Genomic DNA, 8,087 nt, shown 5'->3' on the forward strand with positions numbered 1-8,087 from the left:
AAGCATGGTGGAGGCTCTGTCATGGTTTGGACATACATGTTGTGGTTCTTGTCAAAATTTATGAAATTATGAACACAGAAATGTACCATCAAGTTTTGACTGACCATGCAATACCATCTGGTTGGCAATGGGTTAATTTTTCAGCTTGTCAATGATCCCTGAAACATATTGACGGAGAATTGAACAGAAGATGACCAACATCCAATAAAAAAGCTTTGAGTGTCCTCCAAAAGGCCTGGAGAACTATACCTGTAGACTACTTGGTTTGGAAAGTTGAGGCTGTGTTGAAGAATAAAAGGTGGTCATACTAAATATTGACTTGTTAGAACTATGTAAACTCTACTTTTGCCTCATATACTGTATTTCTGTGGCTCTTTGCATATGTTTCATTGTTCCCATTTCCCATTTTACTAACTACAAAGAAATGAGTAGTGGCTCAAGACTTTTGCACAGTACTTTAGATGGCTGAATGTGACACTAAAATTAGTGAACTGGCAAAACGCTATCACTAAATGAATGAAAGCAGTGGATTAAAGTGATCTATACATGACTGAAACCCTAAAATTAATAAGTTAATAACTAACAGAGCTAAAAGGTGTTTAATTCCATAAAGAAATTTGAATTTATAGATGAAACATAAAGTGAAATGCAGATGGGAAAATAGCTGGCAAGCAAAAAGAGAAATTTAGTTAACTGTGACCTTATGGTTAACTAAAGGTAATGAATCACTGGCTGAAACAAATACCTAAAATAAATGGATAATCTGTTTAAGTTGAAGAAGTAATGAATAAATGATGTACATATCTGACATAGAAAGTGATAGACAGAAAAAAAACAACTAAATGTAAGCCTCATATAGGATGAAGAGATGAAAAGTTTGCCAGCAGTACAAATAAACAACAAATGTGGCCAAATTGACATCCACTATCACATCCACTTTTATAAACAGTTTGAAACCAGTTCAGACGAGCACATTTTGAATATTTTAGTTCATCTGTCGACTGAAAAGAAGGTTGGAAGCCACTGATTGTGTCCTTCCACTCTTGCCTCTGCAGTATACATTAAGAGAGAGTGTGACCTAAGAGATAAAGTTTGAAAATTGGACGTAGTTTGAAAATTGGACGTAGCTTCCTGATCTGAAGAGTGAAGCCGACATGGAAGCACATGTCGGCTTCACTGAGAGTGTGACCTGATGCCTGAGGGGCAGCATATACCCCGCCTGGTCTTTGGGTAAGCCTGGTTGGGAGGCTGCGAGCGGGCGCACGGCTGTAGTGCAGAGAAAGTGGTGCAGTGGCTCTCTGTGCCTGGCTGAGCACTGGGTAATGAAGCGTGGCAGAGGAGAGAGGAAAGGAGCGTGTCTGGAGGCTAGGCATGGCCCTCGTGTTCCTATGCAACCAGGGCGGATGGCTAGGTGATGCAGGACCGCCTCTGTTCTGCTTACTTGTCATGCTGCTGCCACGCTTTCCTTCGTGCAATCTGGATAGTTGTGCTTTTCTCCCTCTTTTCCCCATCCTCCTTCTTTTCCGACATGTAAATGTGCCACTGTCAAGCATCCTTCCCCAATTCCCCGTGGACGAAATGCAAAATGGCTCACATCTAATGAAATAACATTAATTGTAGCAGATTCAAGTATCACCCTGCGATTTCAAGTCAAATATTAGTGAAACAACATTTCTATTCAATATTCAAGTGTTATGTGAAATTATTTTATTTGTTCAAATTAGACTCTGTTAGTTTCTCCTCCTCCCTGTTTGCAAGACAGCCAGCTGCACTTGCCCTTTCAATCAAAGGTCTTGTGAGAACAGATGTGTTATTGTTTCAGAGGTGGTGTCTTTGCTGAGATACTCCCCAGAGGAAATGTCTTCTCTCACCCCACCCTCCTCAACCTTTATATATATAAGTTCATATTGTGCATCGATGATTCTGTCTCAGTTCTGTAACTGACTGGCTGTTCAGACTGTAGCCACGCTCTTCCCCAGTGTTGGCTAGCATGAGCTCCAAGCCCCTCACAGGGTGAACAGGTATAGTAAGGATGAATGGATTAACTTGCCCCTTCCTCAGAACACAACCAATGCCTTATTAAAACCTAGTTCATACATCATTAGCTTGACCTCCAATGAGCACCAAAGGGTTTACCCAGAATGGGATTTGAGTACTTCTAACTAGTACAGAAAAGAAGGGAAGACTTTTGTCAAACAGGCCCTGTAGATTTGTAAGATATAGGCTTAGGTAATTCAATATATATTTCCCATCAGACTTCAGCTTTTACTGACCAGTGTATAAATGGTTGTGTGAGTGGTTGGGAATGAAATGAAAGAAAATGTCAGTTTTACCACTTCTTCCTATGCTCCACTAGAAGTGTGAAGCAGTATTTTCATTTCCTGCACAGCATCCTTTCATGGTGGGACACCTGTCAGAAAGGATAATATTGATGAACTGGAAAGAGGGGACTGCTCTTCTACAGGACATTGGTTGGATGACTCTTAACCTGTTAGACTTGGAGAGAGCAGACGAGTTATAAAAGTCTGGGATGGAGTAAGGACTTGCAGTTGGAACTGAGTGTTAACAAATCATTTTGTAAGTGCTTTACATACTTTTTGTCCAGTGGTTAAAAAGTCAAATAAAAAAAAAAATTAAAAAACAGGAAGCAGATAAGCACAAAACGGCAAGTGAATTGCTTCAATGAATGAGCTTCATTGAAAAAACCCCCAAAACAACAAAAAAATATTACAAAACTACAAAGGCAAAAATCTAATATGTTACCATCTATTGTGCAGTCACGTTTCCTGTGGGCAACAAGTGTGGATCTATTCTTAGCTGACGGCCCGGGCTTCAGCTCTTTCCGCTCCTGATTCTCATAGGTTGGACGGGACGAGGTGTGATTCAGTCATGCCAGGTCTGACTGTGTCAGCGTAGCCTGTGTCCAGCTGTAGAGACGGTGGGGCCCATCGACCATCTGTCCCCAACCAGCAGATAGAAGGCTCGGTCCCCAGAGCAGGGAGGAGGGGGCGGGGGTGGGGGGGTGCGTGCAGGATGAGGTCGGATGGGGGAATCAGCTTTGTGTTGCCATAAAGCTGTTTTTCCTCTCTCCTAGCAACGGGCTTCCATTTCCTTAGTTTTGGGCGGCGTGGTCCTGTTAGTTGGTGTGCACGGCCCCCTTGCTCACTCTCTCTCTCTGTCCTATTTATGGTAATGAGCCATCTGCCCTCTCTGTAACAGCCGCCCAAATAGATGGGAGGCTGAGGGGGAAAGGGAGGTGTGTGAGGGGTGGGTGGGTGGGGATCTCTGACAGACAGGAGTCTGAGACAAAGACGCTTATCCTGTTGTGTCTGCCTCTGCGCCTGCAGATGCCTTCAGACGTGGAGTGAGAATCAAGACAACATGTTCAGCGTGTTTTCAAGAGAGGCTGTGATGTGAAGAAGAGAGGTTATTTGAAACAAGGACTTAAACATAGACTAAGCAAGTGCACCTTATTGAGAAAATGACATAGTGAGACAGAGAGAGTGCTACCACCTGCAGGCTGGTTAAGTTGTTCAACAAAAAGAGCATTTGTAAAAACAGCACAGGGATGACCTATATCTGATCACACATGCACACAATGTTGGCCCACGAGGTGAACATTGCACTAACCTACCTTTGCTGCAGGGTCCTATATGAATATGCCTCCACAACTTGGTGACACAGGAGAGTGGTGGGCACACCAGCCAATGTAGAGCTGCCCAGCATTCAATAGACCTCTGTTGCCACTGGATACTAGATTGGTTACCAAGCCAACACATGTGCCTCACTGTCCTATCTCCAGCAGATTAGTGTCAAAGAAGAACCAAAATCTTGACAGTTAGGCTATCCATGACTCCGGCTTAGGTGAAGTCATCTTTCTGTCTATATTTTCTTAAAGGACTGCTGATCCCGTATGAAAAATGGAAGTACAAAAACGCACTAAATGAAGATTATGTAAGACAGAGAGAAAAATGTTCCTTCTGGCCATAGCAACACTGAGTCCAAGCATCGTATCAACAGAAAACAACAGCAACTGCATAGTGAACACACAGGTAAACAGTTTGTCCTTTAAGACAAACTAATCAACTTAACTAAGCCTTCAAGTTGCAGATAGCTGCAGATTTATCAATAAATTACACTTTTTTTTTTTTTTTTTACCACAGTAAGAACTTTCAGTAAATGGCACAACAGTTCCAATGTTCAAAACAAGAATCTCAGAGAGACTCCATTCATGTGGTCGATCACCAGTAAACTCATCAGACAGATGATAAACATGCAGAGAAGTCAGAGAGCACAGCAGCAAGCCTTCACAAGTGGTCCTGGTGCTAAGTCAACACGAAACCAGACAGATGCACAAACAAAAAATACAGATACTGTAAATGCAGGCATTCTGAGGATGCTGCCACCTCCAGTTGTAGGGCAGACCCAGTTTTGCAGCTCACTGTGACTCATTTTCTGTAGGTAGTTGATTAATCAGTGGAGCGGTATTCATTTAGAACAGCAGAAAAAATATGCTAATTAGAATGTTGTCACCTCAGGCACATATTGATATCCTACAAGCAAATGTTTACATAATCAACCCATTGAGCAGTGTGAAAAGACTATCAGAGAACATAGTTCTTCTATATGACACAAACAACACCGTAGGCATGGTAGTGCTCTGAGGTAAAGTGCCTGAAAAACAAATATATATACACATTTTCACAAACACCTGGGAAGTTTGTGGAAAAAAAGAAGAAAAAAAAATGTTAACAAGCAAAGCAGTGACAAAAAATGGAGACAAAAAGTAAGTGGACCATGGAGGCTTCCTGTGAGGCTAAATAGTGAATTCTCGAAGGTAGAGAAAATGAGACATCTAGTGGACAATCGAGCTACTGTGCAAGTTCATTCGCTACACTCACAACCAAGGTTTTGATAGTTAACTAAAATCAAAATTTAAAAAACATTTTAGTTAACGTGTAATATATAGACTTTTGGAAGAAAAAAAAACAGAAAAACAAAACGAACCTAAACTATTTTGTGAAAATAGAATTAAAATAGAAAATAAAAAGCCTCAGTTCTAGTATCTGTTAGTTTGGTAAAGATTGTATTGCAGTCTGCCTGATGAGGCATTGATGAACGTGTTTATTTAGACTCCTGATGTCTACAACACAAGGAGAGTCAACTGCTTTCAAAAATACATGTACTGATTTTTCTAAATATTACCTTTCTTAACTGATACTAAACTGAATTTAAAAAAAAATTCTATATGAAAAAACAACAGAAATTAAAAAGAGCAAACTCCACCTTCATTCACAGAATGCATTCTGTCATATCATAAGATTTCACATGTGCAACCTATAACTCTGGATTTTAGACAGCTATCAGTAAATTAAGATTATTCTCTTCTATCCATAATCTTATACTACGCATTTGGGCAACCACACATGTCACCATCTCTCGTAAATGTTAGAACTATAGGATTCAGAGCTTAGCAATTCCATAATCCCTGATTCCTGTGTTTCAAGGCTTCTTTCTGGATTTTCCTGTGGGTATAGGATCATAATTCACTACAGCTTTTTGGACAGATGGCCTCGCAATTCATGACTCACTGACCCTCAGGTAGCAAAGCGCAGCCACTCTATAGCTACTCTAGCCAACCATGGCTAAGCACCATGTGGACACCTGCATTTTGACAGCTTCATGTACAGCCTGGGGTTAATTTTTAGAGATCTTAAATGAATGTGCTAGATAAATACATATATTATTTTTGTGTCTTCAAACTGTCTGCCAAATTTACATTTCATTTTACATTTTAATTAGAGGCAGATTTTATGTCAACTAAAAGGTGAAAGATAAAAAAAAGAGCAGAGTGCAAAATCCATTAATTGCAAATCTTACACTTTGAATTTTGAGCTATTTAAATGGAAAAAGACATTCAATCCATTGCTTTGTCAACTGTGTTATAGACAAAAGTTGTGTCAGAGGAGACATTAATGAGATACTGCACATTTGAAAATAAAAAAGGTTCTTCAAAGGTTTTAGTTTATTCACCGAAAACATGACGTTTGAGCATGATAGTGGATTTTCAGGCCAGAGAAGTCCAGTATTACAGTTCAACAAACATTTAAAAGGTCCACACGTAACACAGCTGAGAGGAGTTGCGCTAAGCTGCACAACTGACAGGCTCAATAACAGAGAAAAGGAAGCCTTTATTTTGAATAAAAACATTTTATTTTCTCTCTGTATTGCTACAAATATGAAGCCCTTCTCTCGGGATCAGCATCAAACCAAGTCCTGTACTAGCAAACATAAAACACTCTTTAAGAATAGCATGTGAAAGACTGTGAATGACTTAAAGGAGCATGTTGCAGCCTTACATGATATGAATCAAATTACACAAATCCCAGCAGAAACCCATGTTTTCAAACCACTGAATTAAATCAAAATGATCGTTGCTTTGTTAATATGAGTGTTGGTGAGAATAATGATTTTGAAAAATTATGGATTGCTCCTTTAATCAGCACACATCAAAATGTTTATTTACTATAATGTATACTGTTTAGATCAGTTATGTTAATCCCTTCTAAATCTGAATCCCATGCTTTTATGTAATTGTGATGTAATTGCACTTTTTCATATTTCACTATGTAACTGCAGAACTATAATAATAATTTAATGATTATTGATAATAACTGTTTTGCCAGTGAGCTATGCATATGACAAAGATTTCTTGGACACACACACAAAATGAAAAATTTTCTGTATGTTAATGAGCAAATTAAGTTTATCTGAAGAAGAAAATGTGATCTTTAGCAATTTGTACAGCACAAAAAAGTGTAAATGTAAAATTAATCACTGATTGAACCTGTGAACATGCCCTTGACTGAAATCTGGAGATTCTTCTAAATACATCATAAGACTCAATCACTGAGAAAGTTGTTTTTTGACCTTGGCAATATGAGATCAAACACTTCACAACAGAAAAGAATTAGGAGCCTAATCTGAAAAACTTTTACCTTTGTCCTACAAGCGAATACAAGATTGTATTTTGCATTGTTTATTTTATGCCTACATTTATTAATAGGCAATGTTTGTGTTTTGTTGTCTAAATGTGTTGCAAATGTGACACATTTAAACACATATTTTGTAAACACAAGTCATAGCAGTCCTCTGGTATTGCTGAATAGCACCACCAACAGACAAATAGCCAGGTTTTAATTTGGCATGGTATGTCAGTTTATTTTTACCTGCAGTGGCAGCACATGCAAAGCTTCAAATGTAGAAAAAAATGTCCATAGGTCTGATTCTGTATTACTATTATACAACATAGATTATGTTGCTGCTAAAGGCTACTATTGTCTTATTTAACTTAGCCTTTGCTCAGAGCAATTATAAAGTGTAAGTCAAGCTTCCTGTTACAATAAAATAAAATATGGATTACACAAAGTGTGAAAGGTTTATTTGACAAGTGAGTAACTGACTTTTGAGGTAACAAGATTTATTAATCCTGGTAAACTCAACAAACACTCTCTAAAGGCTTCACTTTGTCCTCTCCTTTGTTTACCGAAGACCTCATTAGCAGAAGTCCAACTTTCATTATTTAGTTTACAAATAAAAATCAACAGATGTTGATAAGCTGAGGAACACTGGTTTCAGGATTAGTTCAAAAGATGTGGGCTACCGATGTTTACAATCTGAATCCCTGCAGGAGTTTGTGCTTTTAATGTTAAGCTCAGTTTATTCATGAGGTAAATAAATAATAATGATGAGAGGCTTTATTAATCCACGTGCAGAAATTATCTTCTTACTTGAGCAATTATATTCGTTTCCTTTTATGTAGTCTATGTCAGGTGGTCAACTCTATCATAATATAACCAGTGCTATGATCTGCCTTATTGGGTATTTTGAGTAAATGATACTTGTAATTATTGGATTTAGTACAATATGTCGCAAATGTAGACTTTAACTACACTACCCACATCAAGAGGTTGGCTGTTTCTCACAGCAGACTCTCACACGATAGACGCTCCAAAGGCTGGGCTCTAAAGGGCTAAAGTAACACTGTTAAATAGACCGCCTTGAACGAGGAAGGCGACGTGATGGCG

This window comes from Pelmatolapia mariae, linkage group LG13 (assembly GCF_036321145.2).
Source record: "Pelmatolapia mariae isolate MD_Pm_ZW linkage group LG13, Pm_UMD_F_2, whole genome shotgun sequence".
NCBI classification, from domain to species: domain Eukaryota; kingdom Metazoa; phylum Chordata; class Actinopteri; order Cichliformes; family Cichlidae; genus Pelmatolapia; species Pelmatolapia mariae.